At 48.7% G+C, this 18,885-nt stretch overlaps 1 protein-coding gene across 3 annotated transcripts in view; it reads left to right on the top strand.

Annotated features, from left to right (window-relative positions):
- The first annotated feature begins 6,840 nt into the window (after positions 1 to 6,840).
- LOC135205298 (dnaJ homolog subfamily C member 13-like) overlaps positions 6,841 to 18,885 on the top strand; it is a 683,293-nt gene continuing 671,248 nt past the window's right edge. For all 3 annotated transcript variants that reach the window (XM_064235698.1, XM_064235699.1, XM_064235700.1), the window contains exon 1: positions 6,841 to 6,984. The gene's annotated coding sequence lies outside the window, so the exon portion shown is untranslated. The remainder of the gene's footprint in view (positions 6,985 to 18,885) is intronic.

Consider the following 18,885-nt stretch of genomic DNA (forward strand, 5'->3'; position numbering starts at 1 on the left):
AAGAAGAATAAGAATACTACATCATATTCTGTCTGATTTCCAAAATAAAATGCATTTCGATTAACTATACTCGGTTTTTTTCCATCTGTCCATCCGCCTGTGGTGTTTTCGTATGGTAACTCTGAGACCCGGGCTTTAAATAGTTATATGCTATGTGTAAGTTTTAGGTAAATAAAAGGATATCTGGGTGTACATTTGCAACTGAAAAGTGTTTTAATAATTTACTGTGTGCGAATTACCGTTAATATTCGAAATAGGATATTGTTATTATTGTTGAATGTAAGCTGAATGTAACTATCTAAAGCACGGGACGCAGTGTTGCCATACGCAAACACCACAGGCGGATGGACAGATGAAAAAAAAAAAACGAGTATAAATTTCAGCCACACCAACTGACGCAGTGAGCCCACTGATCGATGTTTCCCCTTAAGATTTGAAAGGTATTTACTTAGAGTACCCATGACGATGTATAGACCGAAATTTGAACATTCATCAAAATAAAGTTACGTACACCGTCACTGCAGCAGTCAGACAGGCCCTCTTAGAATGTAGAATTTAGGCCAAAGGCCAAGCACTGAGATCTATGAGGTCATTCAAAGCTGAAATGGGAATTGACGGTAAAAGGTTTGAAAGGTGTAGCAACAAGAGGAAAACCATCTTGGGTGGACGACTGCGTTAGCACACTGTGTGGTTAGTATTGACACAGGTAAACGTAAATGTTCGTGGTTGTAAACGCGTAGAAAAGAAATGTGTCCTGATAAAGAGCACGCGTGTAAGATTATATATATATATATATATATATATATATATATATACTATATATATATATATATATATATATATATAAAATGTCAAATTTATAAAGGAAGTAGTATATATATATATATATATATATATATATATATATATATATATATATATATATATATATATAATGCCAGGTTATCACTCGTTTTCCAGAACACTTTTAATGACATTAAGAAAATATGGTTCCAACCTTTGTAGCCAGATAACAGTAGTAATAGTAGTAGTAGCCGAGGTTCATAGGGGCGTGACAGGGCGTCTATTCCCTAGAACGGCTCATCGCTTCCAACTAACGCTGAAATAAAGTCCCTTGAACTGAAACACTGTGTTCTCCCTGATCAAGGGATGTATCAAGATTCTCTTCTAGCTTCCTGCAGAATCCCTTCTCTTGCTCCTTGGGTATTGCATATAACTCCCACATAATCTTGGTAAACTCAAAATTAACATTTCAAGATGAGAACTTCGGCCTATCTTGACCACCTCCACTTACTATGTCCATTGACTATGAAGTATAGTATCCTTCCTGGTTACATTACATACTTTTTTTGTGATGTAGATAACGTCGCGTTTCTTAGAGAGTAATGCATAGCTTTCTGCCGAGAAACTCAGCAGAAGATGGCTGCCTACACTGAACCATAGTGCTGGAAATCAGGACACATACTCAGGATACCAAACAAACCGCTGCGGTTCGTGAGGTCCACGCAGACGGGTCGACAAACAAATTCACGGCCCCTAGCTGCAACCCCTTTCGTTTCTTTTACTGTGCCTCCGTTCATAATCTCTTTCTTCCTTCTTAATTCCCTTCCACCTTCTCCTAACAATTGATTTATAGAGCAACTACTTATTTTTTTTATTTATTTCTTTTACCAACGGCACACCTATAAGATCCCATACGAGTATCACTTGGGGAAATTTAAAATTGATATACATTTAAGTATTATGAGATGGAACCACAGACTTTAAAAAGTGGCACGTATAAATATGCACTTACTTTATTTCAGTATTTCTATTCAGTCAATAATTGTACAGCATATTAGTGCGAAACCTGTGCCTGGTATTTTTTTTTAAGACTCCTTCAATATTTAGTCGAATGTGCGATAAGCAGAACCTCATTTCTTCTTCGGTGAGTCTAGTCTCATCGCTTCTTAGTTTTGATGTTATTTAGGGTTGAGAATTCAGAAGTGATAAAGATTTTTTTTAGCTAATGTGGGATATTCCTCTTGCATAGGAATTCCAAATGCATCAATGGGCACTGTGGAATGTTTTATTCTAAGCCCTTGATCACTAGAAATGGCGGTTAAGGAGGGGGAGTGAGGTCGGTTGAACCTTACATGGTCACAAGGAAAATGAGTTCATTGTAAGTCCATACTCTGTTTATTGCTCTCAACATCAAATAGTTGAAAGCAGTAGAAAGAAATGACTGTGTGAGAATGAGATGCAAGAAGAGGCACCATAAAATTCAAAACAGAACTCTAATGGAGGAATATACCTAGGCCTACCATTTAGGCCAAAGCCGTGCCAGCGCTGAGACCTAAGAGGTCCTTCAGCGCTGGAGGGGAAATTGGCAAATAAGAAGGTTTGAAAGGTGTGACAGGAGGAAAACCTCAAAGCAGTTGCACTACGCAACTATTATTAGAAAAGGATTGGAAGTCATATGAAAGAAAGACAATGTGAATAGAGGTAGTACAGTAAAAAGAATAAAAGAGGTTACAGGTAGGGGAGTAAGGACGGGAAGCCGCAAAGAACCTTAAGTAATGCCTACAGTGCACCGTATGAGGTACAATGACGGCATATTACCCTACTACGGGGAGAAATTTAAAGTAGGTATCTGCTATGCTCTTTTAAACAAGGCTGTATAATCTGCTGAAGAGGAAGACGAGTTGCAACGGCTTCAGCCTTTTGAGTCACCATTTTGGTCACTATACCACTGAAGAAGTACTTAGAGGCCACAAAGCATTAATAAATACATCCTCATTGCAAAATGAAAGCAAAGATCTTTGAGCCGATATTGAAGAGCTGCTTTGCAAACCTGTAGCAATGGCTCAAGACTTCGAAAGGCTCTGCCACCTCACAAGAAATAGTATTAACTCGCTTTGTACGATGCATTATCCACCCACGCGTACCCCTCCGATTCACGTCAGCCATGCATCTGAAGTCTAGGCCCGGGGTCCCTTACAATGAAATTCGGAAACACTCCTTTTCTGCAGGTAAAAATGAGGTGTAATGAAAGTTATAATTTTTGAGAGGTCGGAACATACATCCTGCCTATGTAAACTCTCGAGCGAGACTGTGAGTTTCCAGCCCTGTGATTGGCTTATCAACACCATCAGGAACGTCATAGGGGACGGGCCTAGACATCAGATGCACGACTGATGTGAATCTATTATAGTACTAAACATGGCGTAAGCTCAGTGGCACGCAGCGTTTAGTACTGTATCGCCCCTCAGAGATCAAATTGCTTATTAATATATAAAAATATATAGAAGTGTGTCTGATCCCTGGGTAAATACCCTTCTTCACACTATCACAGGAACGTACCCAGAGTTTTTTTTTTTTTTTTAATGGGGCTGGGGTCTTTTTTTCACAAAACCGGACCTTTCCTTCTATAAATGTTATTGCATATAGTAAAGGTATATACAAGATGAAATACTTGAAAATGCTATTTTAGTTATATTAGTAAGTAGAAAAATTGGGTTATTCAAAGTACTGACTTTGGTTGACAGAATTTGACTTATAATGTTGAAAGTTTGCAGTGAAATTCAAAAATATTATTTTGTTTTATTGACGGAGCATTTAATATGTTAACGATAGCATGCATTTTACTTTGTGTTGTTATGTACTTTGACTTAACAAAAGACAATAATTGATGAATATTCTAAAGAGTACGTACGTGATGCAGAAATTTTTAGGCGGGTCGACCCCCACCCCCGAGCCATACATCGTCCCCCGCCCCCCACTACCCCACAACAGGCCTGTATCAGTATACCAGAAGAAAGTGAAGCGGTTTCCAAAAGGTCAAACCTGTATAAATCTTGGCTGTTATTCAGCGCTAAGAAAGTGGAAACAAAATAGAACGTTTAAACTAGCTAAGACTTAATAGTTAGAAAGGAAGATACGGCAGGAAAAGAAAAGAAGAAGAAAAAAAAACGCAGCTCGAAAGGATGCAGTAAACATTCACTCATAGATGCTTCATATCGTCATACTAAAAAAGCAAGAAAAAAAAGTGAACCATTGTCGTGAAGGTTATAAAATATTTGAATTTTTTTGCGGGAATTGAACCGAACGCGGTTATATTAAGCAGAAAATAAAACTGCTGTTTGGCGAAGCTGCATATGACTGACGAGTACTAGACTTGATCACTTACATCTAGACCGTGACTTACATATACACGCATGAGGCATTGTCAGACGTGGATGCGTCATTCAGCCCCCCATCACCGCCGCCCCATCATCACCCCCCTCCCCCTTCCAAGCAACTTCTGACGAAGCATTTAGAATGCGTTCAAGTTGGTCCTCATCCTATTGCACTTGTCTTAGTCCTATGGCAATGACGGGGAAATGTGGGGGGACTATACCACATCATCCTTTACGATTGGTGTGTTGAAACATCGATGTCAATAAACTAAAATTGAAACATGGAAAAGTATCTGTGGCAATATGTTCCCTTCATACTGGAAAAATCCTTGGTTTGATCGAAGAACGGTCATGAATATATATATATATATATATATTATATATTAATAATATATATATATATATATATATATATATATAGAAAAAAAAAGCAAATGATATCCAACAGTTGAATGCTGAAACCCCTGTTAACTATCATTTTCATCTTCCTAACCCCTGATAAAATTAGGCTTATATGCAAAACTCTCTCTCTCTCTCTCTCTCTCTCTCTCTCTCTCTCTCTCTCTCTCTCTCTCTCTCTCTCTCTCTCTCTCTCTCGTTGACCTTGGCTGTTATTATTAACTACACATAGGTCTAGGCCTAATTTCAATCTTATCACTCTTAACCAGTCAATTATGGTTTACTTGGATCGGGGATCGAACGGAAGATATTATTCGTGCACTTCAACTGACAGAAGTATTTACATGAGCCTATATTAACATAATTATGAACAATTTAAAATGAAACAAGTATATTAAACCAAACTAGAGTGAAAGATGTTAAATACCCGAATCATGCAGAGGTAAAAGTTGGCATTTGCGAATCAATGAGCAGCAATTCATGCCCGATGTTTCTTGCAAAAACGCAAGCGAGTTCAAGAGTGTCTTCGGTTTGCTGAAAATGAACCCCAGACACTCTTAAACACTTGCGTTTTTATACTGTTTATAAGGTTACTTCCTCCCTCTGCAAGCGTTCACCCGATCCTTCTTCGCATGTCGGAATCTTTAGGGAAACGGTAAAATCGAACGTTTCCACTTCAAATATCGTCTCTCTCTCTGTGTTACGCCATCCATAAATAGCTAAATTTCACGCATCACCATGGCAATAATTAATTACATTCCAAAAACCTCGAGAACTGTCACGAATTAGAGAAAACTCCCGCCTAAACCTCATCTTCTTACATCTTACTGTATGCCATCTGACTGAATGTCAAATTCAATTGCTCGCATATTTAACAAACTAATTTGCTCTTTTGTTCTTTTGACGCAACGATTGGTCTTAAAGAATCGCTTGTTTCAGTGAATTAATGTAAGAATAACCGATCACTATGTTTCCAAATAGTAAATAAGCCGTTGATTGAATTAAGTAACTAAAAACTAAAATGAAGACACCGTAAAGTTCGGAAAACTGAATGTGAGCAGATCTGAACATCTATGAACACCTAAGGATGATTCAAAAGTTTTCGGTTATTTTTGCTTCTTCGGATATATAAAACAGAGCATACATTCTTTCGCCCGTGAAGGATAGAAATTCACTGAGTCATTTCGTGAGCATATAAACACTTCCTTTTGTTTTACGACATTGAAACCTAGTACTATAGACCGTGCTTACGCCATATTTATACGTGCTTCTGTCCTTTTCGTCTTTTAGTTCCCTGGACGTCGCTGCCTCGCGTTATGACCATGACGATGAATTAGTATAACCAGGATCCATACAGAGTCCTGAGTATAACATGCCCCATTCTTCGTGATAATTTCTGTTGATAAGAAATCGTTCTGCTTGTACGCAGAGCTACGTACGTAACTTTATTATAAAAAATTAAAAAAAATCTCATATCTGTGTTTGGATGTCTGAGTAGGCGAACGTTCATTTCACTCGCAATAACGCATCTAAATACGATTTTAAAAAAGCTAATATCCCCCTTTTTTTCCTGTGAAATCGCAGGAGGGAAAACTTAGAAGGGAGAGCATATTTCATGAGAGAAAATATAGAAGGAAGGGAAATTATAGAAGGAAGAGCGCAGTTCAGGAAGGAAAATACAGAAAGAAGAGCGGAGTCAGGAGGGAAAATATAGAAGGGAGAGTGCAGTTCAGGAAGGAAAATATAATAAAAGGGAGAGCGCAATTCAGGAAGGAAAATATTAGAATGGAGAACACATTTCAGGAGGGAAAATAGAAGGAAGAGCGCAGAGAGAAAATATAGAAGGAAGAGTGTCGCAATTCAGGAGGGAAAATATAATAGCAGGAAGAGCGCAATTCAGGAGGGAAAATATAGAAGGAAGAACACAATTCAGAAGGGAAAATATAGTAGAAAGGAAGAGCGCAATTCAGGAGGAAAGAAACTACATAGAACGAAGGGGGCAGCAGATAATGTCCGACCGTGTTCGAACCTCCCGCTGTTAATCGTCAACCACGATGGTGGCTGTTTTTCCGCTCAGCTGATAAATTGTTCTGCATTAATAATTATGGAAAATGTGGCGCCTTTATGTCGCCCGAGTTACGAAAATACTAGAAGGATGTACGAAGCCTAATAAAGCATAAAATGAAAGGTTCCAGCTCCGAAAGGGCGTTCAAAACAAGTTTGCAAGATAATCATGTAGAGGAGGATGTCGTCGGGGGTGTTACGGCCGCCCGGGGACGCCCCCCTAGTGGGAGGAGGAGAGGGATCCTCCCCCTCCCCCGCCCCGTAGCAAAACACCCACCCACCGTAAACATTGGGAACTGTCACAGATGGGATGGAGACTTGTTAGCCCCTGGGACGTCTTTTACGTTTTGTACTCCTTACACAGGTTCGTATGGGACCCACCTTCCTTCCGGCGGGTGCTTCTGGGGGCGTTTGGGACGTCTCACGCCCTTCCGAGGCCCTCCGAAGAGACTCTGACGCAATGGTCCGAACTTCGGTTGCGAACTTGATAGGCTAACCAAGGCTGCCCGAGGTGCCCTTTTGCTCGTCTTGTGCCCTTACGATGCACGGCTTTGGGCACTGCTCGGGTTGCCACGACGAAGACGAAGGGGTTCCCCTGCGGAGGATGTCCGTCCGAGGGAACTGCTTTTGACTCTTAGGCCTAGCTAGGCCTGCCTAATTTTGACAGGTGGAAAAAAAAGCTCTAGGCTAGGTAGCTATGGCACGATGCATTACTTCGGTGGTTTCACCCACAGAGAGAGAGAGAGAGAGAGAGAGAGAGAGAGAGATCATAAGAGGTAATGAGAGAATGATATAGTTAGGCAGAGATTAGAGAGAGAGAGGGTGGGTGAGTGATTTATTGTGGTCAGTCAACTGAGGCCCGAGAACTGAATGACCCCTGTGGTGGTGGGATCCCTCAGGGTGAGGTCCTGGACAGGTTTTAAATATTCTTGTTATTGTGAGATAGAGAGGGGGAGAATAAGTACAGAGAGAATATAAAAGGGAAAGAGAGAAAGTGGGTGTGTGATTTGCTATAGGTAGGTAGCCTAGATACCTTAGTCGGTCAACAGAGTCTCCGGAACTGAATGACCCTGTAGGGTGGGATCCCTCAGGGTGAGGTCCTGGACAGGCTCTAGCTACATACCAATTGTTGTTAGTAGTACATTGTTCCAGCAGCTGTGGTATCTGTCTGTCATTTTTCCTCAATTCCCTCGTGACGTTCTCAAAACTTAGTAGTATTTATGTTTAGTTTTCTATTTGAATTTATTAGAGTGTTGAAAACCCAGGTGTTGTGATAGCATTTTTAGTAGACGTAATGAATCGTCCTCACGGTTAGCTTCAATTTACTCACAATGTCTCGTGTTTAAGTTTCCAGGGAATTGACGTATTCGAGTGTACAATACTGTTCAGCATGTGTACATATATATATAAATATATATATATATATATATATATATATATATATATATATATATATATATATATATATATATATATATATATATATATATGTATCTATGTGGTCCTATATATTTTTCCATCTCAGCTACATATATGTTTATGTATAGTATATATCTATCTACAAAATTTGTTTAGCCTATATAGTATATGTATGTAATGTATAAACTAGGGTAAATGACCGCATGTCAACATAGCGGTCACCTCTCGAAATATGGCCACCTCCCGAAAAAGCGCTTGAATTATGCCATATTTCATAATTGTTCCGACACGGCATACAAACCTCGGTCCTTTTACAATAGAAGGTACTAGCGGCAGCTGGATAGGTCGTAAGCTTTCGAACAAGGGGTTCGGTAGTTAACTGCTTGTCCGACAGGCGCGCGCGCGCGACTGGGAGGTAAACAAACCACTTTTGCTTTCGGCCTGCTGGCGTTGTGGACGTGTATCATCGCTCTCTGCCCGCTTCATCGTCGTTTGCTTTCGCATGATTGTGTTTTTCTTTTTCGATGTATCTAGTGAAACTGAATTGTAAGTACAATCATTTCATTGATTTCAATTGTGAATTAAAGGATCTTGCTGCACAACGCTCTCCGATTACCCCGAGTGCCGGGACTGAAGGGCGTAATTGCGGGAATTCATTTTCCAGAATGATCCTCGTATTGTGTATGCTCGGTGCCGAGGGCGGGAGCGCTCGCTCCGAGGCGTATATTGGGTTGGAAATGTGAGATGAATCGTAAGTAAGTACTCTTTTCATTTATATTTTTTTGACCTGTGTGCCCGTTGCCGAACGAATACTATCGGCACGGAAACTTATTCAGTATGAAAGTGGAATCGCAAGTACAGTATTCTTTTCATTTTCATAGATTATTTTACTTGTAGCAATACTCATTTGGATCAGTTTCCGAGCTTGCCCGGAGATTGATCCTTCCCCCTTTTTATGTTGAATGAAGTGAAATCGCAAAAAGTACAGTTCTTTATTTTTTTCATTTTCATTTTGTTATTTGAGACCCTTGCATTGTTGAATGGGATCCAATGTTCCGTTCATCATGGGAATTGATCCTTCTCATTTTTGATTGTGATTGATGAAGTGAAAATCGCAAGCGCAGTAGTCTTTTCATTTTCATATATCTGTTGATTGCATCAATTCGTTATGGATCAAGGTTTCCAGAAACCTTGATTCATAAGGTAAGGAATGAAACCTTTCACCCTTACGCTCGGTACCGAGGGCGCAAATGCGCTCGATCCGAGCCCTTTTTCATTGTGAAGTGAATCGTTTTGCAAGATGCATTTTCATTTTGTTCCTTATTATTGATTGCATCAATATTATTTGGTTCAAGAATTCCGCTCAGTCAGGGAATTGATCCGTATGCCTTGTATTCGTGCCGATGGCACGACTGCTAGAGCTCTTATTTTGTTGTTGGGTACATGGGTACTGTGCGGGGGAGGGGAACGAGAACCCCCCCGCTCAGTTCCCACTGATGACTCTTCCCTTGGGGGGTGGGGGGGGGGGGGAGGTTATCGGCGTTCTTCTCCTCGCCCCGATCCGTCGAGCGCGGGGGAGGGCGCTCGTGCCCGATGTACAATTGTATTAGGGGTCTTCCACTCGTTCGGGAGGGATCAAACCCCCGCACGAGGGGATTTCCCCTCCATTAACGCTACTACTTTTATTTCCCCAGGTGATACTGCCACGAGGGTGGACCTTGGTGGTAGGTATGGGCGTCCTTCCAATTGCAGAGCGTGCTGGTGTCCAGGGGCGGCGGTTCTATGTCTGGGCATATTGCGGTCACCCATGGAGTGGTGACCACGCTACCAAGGTGACGACGTCCTCCTCACCTGGTGTACTCGCCTCGCGTGGTAACAGTCTTGCCTACAGCCGCTGTGAAGTGCCGTTCACCGTACCGAGAGGGGGGCGTGCCGCCGCCGCTCGTGGTTGCCGCGCTGCAGCGACCACACTTCCGCTGCCCTAGAACTCGCCCCTGGACCTGCCGCCGGTAACAGGATGTTGCTGCCTGCTGCTCCACTTCCTGTGTTTCCGGTGCTGCCTGCCGTACCTGCCGATTCTGGGCTGACTGTCCAGGCAGTTGCTGCGCTGGCCGTCCCTGCCGTTGCTGCGCTGGCTGTTCCTGCCGTTGCTGCGCTGGCGATCCCTGCCGTTGCTGCGCGCTGGCTGTTCCTGCCGTTGCTGCGCTTGGCGGTTGGTCCCTACCGAGGATGTGCTGGCCGTGCCTGCTGTTTCTGAGATACCCATACCTGCTGATGTCGTCCCTGTTCGTGGTGGTACTACCCCAGACTGTGGTCTGTCTGTACAGGTGCGTCCGGGCCCTGTGGCTTCGGCTACAGCAGCCCCAGGCTCCGCCCTGGATAGCAGATCTTACGTCTGTCCTGAGGAAGCTGACGAAGAAGAGGAGGAAGGTGTCGTGGTCGTCGTCTTCATCTTCTTCATGGTCGTCAGCCGCCGCCTCTTCCCCTTCGACTTCTAAGGCTTTACAGCCGAGGAAGAAGAAGGTTGCCTCCTCCCTCCTAAGAAGCTTCCTCGGGAGCTTCTCGGGACCCGTCTCACCTCGGTGGGACGGGAGGGTTTCTTCCGCTGGTCCTCCTGCTCCTTCGGGAGCGGGGCCCGTCTCTTCTTCCGCAAGGAAGAAGACTACGGGGACCAGAGGGGTACCGGCTAACACGGTACTTCCTCGCCTGGCGTAATGGTTCTGCCACTGCATCAGTCCGTCTCGGCTCTCGCTCGCGGGAGGTAACGAGGTGTACGGTCGCCTAACAGCGACCGTGGCAGCCAGGAACCAGACCTCTGAGTCCGCTCAGCGTCAGGTTCACGGCACGGGGCGGAAGACTGGTGACAGCCGCTCATCAGACTCACCAGACCAGCTCTCACTCTCGCGGTGAAAACAGCTGGCTACCCTGGGGACGTGACGGTCCACGACCGACACGGCTGAGGCTGGGAAGAGGTCCTCCCGTTCGCCCGGTGCCAGCCACGGCTGGAACCAGCGACGTGACGTCCGTGAGGACAAGCACCGGTCTCAATGCGACAGTGGAGCCTGCAGGTCGCCTGACCGTCCGTCGCTCTCACAGAGAGCGATCGGGTACGGCAACCAGCACCAGCTCTTCTGACACTCGAGATCAGTGCCGCTGTGCTCAGTCCAGCCGTCTCCACAGCGAGACGGTTCGACCAGGCCTGCAGCTCGATCGTCACACCGCGGTTGACGATCGCCTGCAGCCTCCAAGCCTGCTGGTCCTGCCAGCGAGCGACGAGGGAGCGTCAGGTCTGCCTCTCCCGTACCTTCAACCTCCTCGTGGTTACAACCGGGAGGAGCGAGGTATTGAGGAGTGATCGTGAGGGGTCGCTCCTCATGATCCCACCACGACGCCCTACGTGCCAGGCACGGTTCTTGGACCGGGGCCAGGACGTATGCGCAAGTGAGGGTGGGGAAGACCGAGAGGGCTGTCGCTGTTCCCCCTTCTTAGAGGAAGGTTCTCGGAATATGCTCTTGTTCGAAGGGCTTAACGGTCCCACTCTGCAAGATGCCGTGACTTCCGAGATCCAGAGGAACTTTGCCGAGGTTACGGCGCTGATTCGTCAGCACAATGACCTCGGGGAAGGATCGCCGCTCCCACCAGCAGAGCCACGTCTCGGCTCGAGTCGGTTTGGGGCCCGAGAGGGAACCCAAATCGACGGTGGGGCGGCCGCGATCGGAGCTTGCCGACTGTGTTGAGCCAGGTAGTCTCTCGTCTCCGGACAAGAAGGCCCCCTCGGTTCTGGACGGTCGAACAAAGCTCCTTCGCCTCCTCTACTGCGACAGAGGCGTTTCTACGTGTCTTCGGACATCGCATTATATATCCCTTCAGTCCTCCTGAGGTTTCGACCTCGACGAGGACTGGAATGAGTCGGAGCGGTATCGGCTCTCTCCTGTCAGGTCTCGATCAGCCCCAACCGGACGACGTTCACAGTGGAAGGACGGCATTCCCCCTCACCTGCTGCCGGAAGGGGGGGGGTGCCTGGCCAGCCATGGGGACCCGGTCCATCAGCGGGCGTACGCTCCAGGAGCATCGAAGGACGTAGCATTGAGACAGGAGATCAAGACCATGCTGAGCAAGAGAACTCTAGAAATCGGTACGGATCAACCCACCGGGCTTTACAGCCGACTCTTCCTGGTGAAAAGTCTATGACAGGCTGGCGCCCAGTGATAGATCTCTCTCCCACGAACCGGTTGGTTCGCCAGACCCGGTTCACGATGGAGACGGCACGCTCAGTGCTCGACTCTATCAGGGAGAACGATTTCATGCTTCAGTGGACTTGAAAGGATGCGTATCTACAAATACCCATTCATCAGTCCTTCGGAAAGTACCTCCGCTTCATCCTCGACGGGACGGTGTACCAGCTCAGGCCACGTTGCTTCGGTCTCTCAACCGCCCCACAGGTGTTCACGCAAGTGTTCAATCTGGTGTCTGCTTGTTGGGCCATTCGCACGGGATATGTCTATGATGGGATATCTCGACGATTGGTTAGTCCTGGCGAGCTACCGCTCGCAGTGGCTACAGGACAGGGATCGACTGCTCGAGTTCTGTCGCGATCTGGGATCGCTCTGAACTTCGAAAAGTCCGATCTCGAGCACAAGCAGAGGATGAAGTACCTGGGTATGCTGATCGACACGGTAGCAGATTCAGGGAGGCGGCCAACCAGTTCCTGTCTCGGCAGGAACAGGTAGCTCAGCAATGGCAAGTCGTGATCGGACACCTGTCGTCACTCTCGGAAGCCGGTCCCTAACGGGCGTCTTCACCTGCGGTCTCTTCAGGGAGACCAAAGGAGAGTTGGTCACAGGCGACGGATCCCCCAAGCCTCCCTTGATCACTGACACAGGAGGTGAGGCAGGACCTAGCCAGGTGACTGGACGACAGGAACCCCTCAAGAGGAGTGCCTCCGCGCACTCTCCCCCCGGACATGCAGCTGCTCTCAGACGCATCGACCGAGGGATGGGGCGCACACCTGGAAGAGTTGCGGACTTCAGGAGTGTGGTACGAGAACGACAAGCACCTTCACATCAATGTACTGGAACTAAAGGCAGCGTTCCTTGCTCTCCAAGAGTTCCAGGACGCTTGATGAGACACTCAGTGGTGTTGATGTACGACAACACCACGGTGGTGGCTTACGTCAACAAACAGGGGGGACCTAGTGTCTCTCCGTTGTATCAGTTGACTCGGCAGGTGCACGAGTGGGCCGAGGCACACTCAATAGAGCTGTCGGCACGCTACATTCCAGGGAAGGAATGTAGTAGCAGACACGCTCAGCCGTCGGGATCAGGTGATAAGGACCGAACGGTCTCTACACCAGGACGTGGCGGAAAGGCTCTTCGACCTGTAGGGGCGACCAGTCGAGGATCTGTTCGCCATCCGGCACAACAGGAAGCTCCAGGTGTTCTCTCGGCGTGCCGGATCCATGGGCAGCTGCAGAGGACGCTCTTCAACACCCGTGGGACAAACCTCTTCGCCTATGCCTTTCCCCCGTTCAGCCTGATTCGCAAGGTGATCAGCGAGCACTGGTCATCCCGAATCTCAGGATGATCCTGATGGCTTCAAATGGCCACAAAGCCATTTGGTATCCAGGACTGCGGCTCTTTCTCGTAAGAGAACCGAGAGAGATTCCCCATTGGCACAACCTTCTCGTCCAGCCACACAGTCGAGAGGTAGGACCACCGAGCAGTCCAGTTTCTACGTCTTCACGGCTGGCTGTTATCCACCTTCTCTTGCGAACGAGAAGCTTTTTCGTTGCGCAAAACAGAGATGGCTGGAAAACGTCCGTCAGTCCTCTGCAGCTGTGTACCAGGGGAAGTCGGCCGTTCTTCGGTGGTTGGTCATAGACGGGGCCCATCTCCTCTCAGAGCCAATCTTCAGCAGGTAGCGGATTTCCTCGTTTTTCTTCGCCGAGGAAGCTCCTCTAAGTTCCCACAGTCAAGGATACAGAGCCGCCTTGTCGCTCCTCCTGAAACTGACGGGATTGGATATCTCGAACTCGTTCGAGATCTCCTTGCTTAGTAGCAGCTTCCAAAGGTCTTACCAAACCAGGGAACTCGAATGAACCTCGTCTGGCTGGACCTGGCATCGGCGAAGAGAGTACGGGAAACGTCATGCAGATGAATGGTGGATGAGATGCTGCTCTGTCCTGGGAGGACGCTACGGCGCTATCTGAAGAGAACTCGACACCTCGGGCCTGAGGGTCGACGCCTCTTCGTTAGCAAACGGGGGGTCAACAAGAAAGAAGTATCAAGAACACTCTTTCGTCCTGGCTGCGTGAGATCTTCAGGAGGGCGTATGAGGCTGATGGTAGTGACGACATCCGTACGTCCCGTCCGAGAACTCACGAAGTTAGAAGTATTGGCCCCTCGTCGGCGTTTCGTAAGAACTTCTCCGTGGCGCAGGTATGGAAGGCAGTGGTCTGGTACAACCAGACCACCGGCAACTTCCTTATACCTATTGGATATTGCCCATAGGTCCTTGGATCGGTTTCCTTAGGACCTGTGGTGGCTGCTCAATACGTCGTCTAGCGAACCCAGACCCTAGCAGGCTGAACAGCATCGAGTCCTGGTGTGACTGTATGAATAGATAGTGATGAGGAAGTGACTGGCTTCTCTTTCTATCTTTTCTTCCTCTCTACCTGTGGGTAGAGGGATACGGTCATCACCCTGCTGGATAAGGACGAGATGCCGGTGAGCTATACGACAGAGCCCCATCCTATCCCTTGCACGAGGGATGGGAGCAGAATATCCACCACTTCCTTCTACAAGGGGGGGAAGTGGATGCCTACAAGAGTCAAAACCATGACTTTAACTTTGCTCCTGTACAGGAACAAGTTCTTACATTGCTGGTACGAAGAGATGCGCATGCCCCTCTCTTAGTACTCGGTCCAGAGGTCTGACCATTGATCCTGCGGTGCACACCCCGATCAATCGGACAGAGGCTTGGATCCCTCCCTCGCTCTTACGACCAGGGAGGCTTCCAAGGTTGGGCGAACACCAGTCTGTTCACAAAAGACTCAGATTCCACCCACCAAGAAGTGAGTCTTCCTATTGTAAAAGGACCGAAGGTTTGTATGCCGTGTCGGAACAAATGACAATTTGTCCAAAATTGCATTTTCCTAACTATACAAACCTGAGGTCCTTTTACACATAGCCCCACCTCATGCCACCCCTCACTCTGCAGTTTTTGCTTGGGCCAAAAAGCAAAAGTGATTTGTTTACCTCCCAGTCGCGCGCGCGCGCCTGTCGGACAAGCAGTTAACTACCGAACCCCTTGTTCGAAAGCTTACGACCTATCCAGCTGCCGCTAGTACCTTCCTATTGTAAAAGGACCTCAGGTTTGTATAGTTAGGAAAAATGCAATTTTGGACAAATTGTCATTTTAGGATAAGACACTTCCTTCGAGAGGAACGTAGAGGTCTCGGTGTGCTGCCAGGATGGGCCACAACTCTTGACTAATGCCCATGGCAGCGAATTCAAATACTTTTTCAGGAAGGTGTCCACATTCTGGGATTGGTGGCTGCTATGTCGCTGCTTTGTCATTTACCCTATACATATGATAAAAGGAAGAGGAGCCATAGCCTAGCCTAGCTGAGTAAAAATGGTTGGCAGGAGTATTGTAGTAGATACTATTGACTGTCAAGTGGCTTTGATTTGACACATTCCATGAGTACTCGAAGGTATTGTGCCCCACAGTTAGTCAGAGCCGACCAGGATTTCGGAACGGAAGCTTTTTGTGGGTGGGTGGGTCGTTGGTGGCCGTGGAAAGAAAGAACAAGAAGTAATGAATGGCTTCTCTATGACAGACCTCTTCCACATTGAAAAGTAACAGTTAAGAGATGCAGTAGATGTAGGCTAAGCAGGGGTGGTGGAGCCCCTTGCATTGCTCCAGGTTGGGTTAGGTTAGGGATAATCCTACAGTTGTTCCGATACGTAATACAAACCCTCGTCCTTTAACAATAGGAAGGTAACTAGCGGCAGCTGGGACGTCGTAAGCTTCGAACAAGGGGAGAACGGTAGTTAACTGCTTGTCCCGATCGTTCGCGCGCGGCGGTGAAGAATCACTTTTGCTTTCGGCCGTGGTGTGACAGGACGTGCTCGTCATCGCTCTGCCGCTATTTCGTCGTGTGCTTTGGATGTTTACAATTTCTTCTGAGCGTTTGTTTGTGTTTTGAATGAAATTGTAAGTACTCTTTTTTCATTTTTCATGAGTGAAGTGAATTTAATTATGGATCTTGAAGAGCTTTCGCCGCGCCCACCAGCTGCCCGTAGAGTGTGTCCCGGGCTGGAGGGGCGTAAATGCGGCGGATTCCGCTCTTATCCTGACATTGATCCACATTGAATTATGTTATCGGTGTCGCAGAGTGTTCCCGAACCGAAACCATGTAATGTTGTGTGAATTGGTCCGAGGCGCAGTGGGTGCTGTACGAGGGTAGGAAGAGGCGTAGATCGACCAAGGAGTCGTCGGAAAGCTCTCCAGCGACTCCTTTGGTGACGGATACCTCGTCATCCTTCCTACCTCCAGCTCAGCCCCCACGATTTGCGCCTTCCCCTGCGGGGGGGGTTTCGGAGTCCTTCTCCTCACTCGATCCGTCGAGTGTGGAGGAGGCGCCCGATACCCGGATGTCCAATTGTATTCGGGGTGTTCCGTCCGCTCTGGGTGGGGTTCGTCCTCCCCCAGGCGTGAGGGTGCCCCTCTAACTGACCCGACTGTCCTACCCTCAGGGGTTGCCTTCTGTGAGTGGACGACCTTGGACAGGTGTGGGCGTCGTTGGGACTGCAGGCGCTCCCAAGAAATCCAGGGCTTAATTCAACGACTGGCGGGGTCGGCAGTTGTAACTCATGGTGTAGTCACAACGACTACGATACAGTGTCCACACCAGCGTACGCCGCCCCTCCTCATGTGGTTTACAAGCAACACATTGCGTTCGGTGACTCCCACGGCATCAATCCAAAAGCCGATTGCTGCAGCCGTACCTAAGAGGGGCGTGCCGCCGCCACCTCCGGATTCTATGTGCTGCCGACTCCCGACTTTCGCTGTCCGAAAAGTTCGCCCCTGGACCTGCCGCCCGTCCCGATGATGAACTTGGCTGAATTGGAGATGCCTGTGACGCCCGGACTATGCTGCCGTACCTGCAGCAGTGTTGCTGGCCCAGCCGCTCGCGCGCTCCTACGAAGCGCGCGGTGCGTGACGCTCATGCTGATGTTGCTGTGCTGGTCCTGCTGGTGCTGGTATGCTGGCTGCTGGTCCTGCTGCTGACTGGTCCTGCTGGTGCTGGTCCTGCTGGTGCTGGTCCTGATGTGCTGGTCCTGCTGTTGATGTTCCTGCCTGTTGATGTTCCTGCCGCTCCGCCGTGCCTGCCCCCTGCCCACGTCGCGTCTCGTCATGGAGGTGCTGCCCCGGTCTCAGGTCTTTCCGGACAGGATCATCGTCGGCGTGTTGCTTCGGCAATTGGCCCGACTTTTCCGTGGATGGAAGACCTGACGTCCGTCCTGAGAGAGCTGACGAAGAAGAGGAAGAAGAGAGGAAGGTGTCGTCGTCGTCTTCATCGTCTTCTTCGTCGTCTGTTGCCGCCTCTCCCCCTTCGACTTCTTAGGCTTCCAAGCCGAAGAAGAAGAAGGCTGCCTCCTCCCCCCCTAAGAAGGCTCCTGCGGGACCTTCGAAGGGCCCGTCTCGCTCTGGTGTGACGGGGGTTGCTTCTGCTGGTCCTCCTGTTCCCATCGGGAACAGGGCCCTCTCCTCTTCTGAGAAGAAGAAGAAGACGGGGACCAAGGATGTGCTGGCTACTGCTGGTACATCCGCGCCTGGTCTTGGTAGCACTGCTGCTAAGCCAGGTACCGGCTCGGCTTCTCGTCCGCGAGAAGTTCCGAGTGTACAGTCTCCTTCGCGGCGACCGTGCAGCCAAAGTCAAAGACGCCTGAGCTTGCTCACCGTCATGACCGAGGCACGCGGAGCAGAAGACTGTTGAGAGTCGCGCAAGTGACTCTCGCCAGGCCAGCGGCCGCTCTCGTAGCGACCAGCCGGTACCTCGGGTTGACGTGACGGTCTCTGACCGGCCACGGGTTGAGGCTGGGAAGAGGTCCCCTCGACCAACGGCACCAGCTTCGGCTGGTACCAGCGGTTTGACGTGCCGTGAGGACGCTCACCGGTCCTCACCGCGAAAGCGAGCTCTGTAGATCACCTGACCGCCGCTCCCACAGGGACCGGACGGAGACGGTGGCCAGCAGCAGCTCGTCTGACGCACGGGACCGGGGTCGACGTGCTCAGTCGAGCCGCTCGCCACAGGTGAGCGGCACGGCCAGGCCTGCAGATCGATCCCACGCGCGGGTTGGTGATCGGCTGCAGCCCCCCACGTACGCTGGTCCTGCCAGCGAGCGGGGGGGGGGGGAGCGTCAGGTCTGTCTCTCCTCTACCTTCAGCTTCCTCGGGCTACACCGGGAAGAGCGAGGTAGCTAGGAGTGATCGTGAGAGGTGCGCCGCTCACGATCCCGTCACGATGCCGCACGCACCAGGCATGGTCTTAGGACCAGCCAGGTCGTACGCGCAAGTGGCTGGAGGCGACCGTCAGGGGTCTGTTGCTGTTCCTCCTTCTGAAGGAGGAGGGTCTCGAGAGCTGCTCCCCTGTTGGAGGACTGGACGGTCCTACTCCTCAGGACGCTGTAACTCCCGAGATCCAGAGGAACTTTGCCCAGGTTATTGCGCTGATTCGTCAGCACAACGACCTGGGGGAAGGATCGCCGCTCCCACCATCTGAGCCCACGTCCCGGCTCGAGTCATTTTGGGGCCCGAAGAGGGAACCCAAATTGACGGT

The sequence above is a fragment of the Macrobrachium nipponense genome, chromosome 49, assembly GCF_015104395.2.
Source record: "Macrobrachium nipponense isolate FS-2020 chromosome 49, ASM1510439v2, whole genome shotgun sequence".
In the NCBI taxonomy this organism is placed as follows: domain Eukaryota; kingdom Metazoa; phylum Arthropoda; class Malacostraca; order Decapoda; family Palaemonidae; genus Macrobrachium; species Macrobrachium nipponense.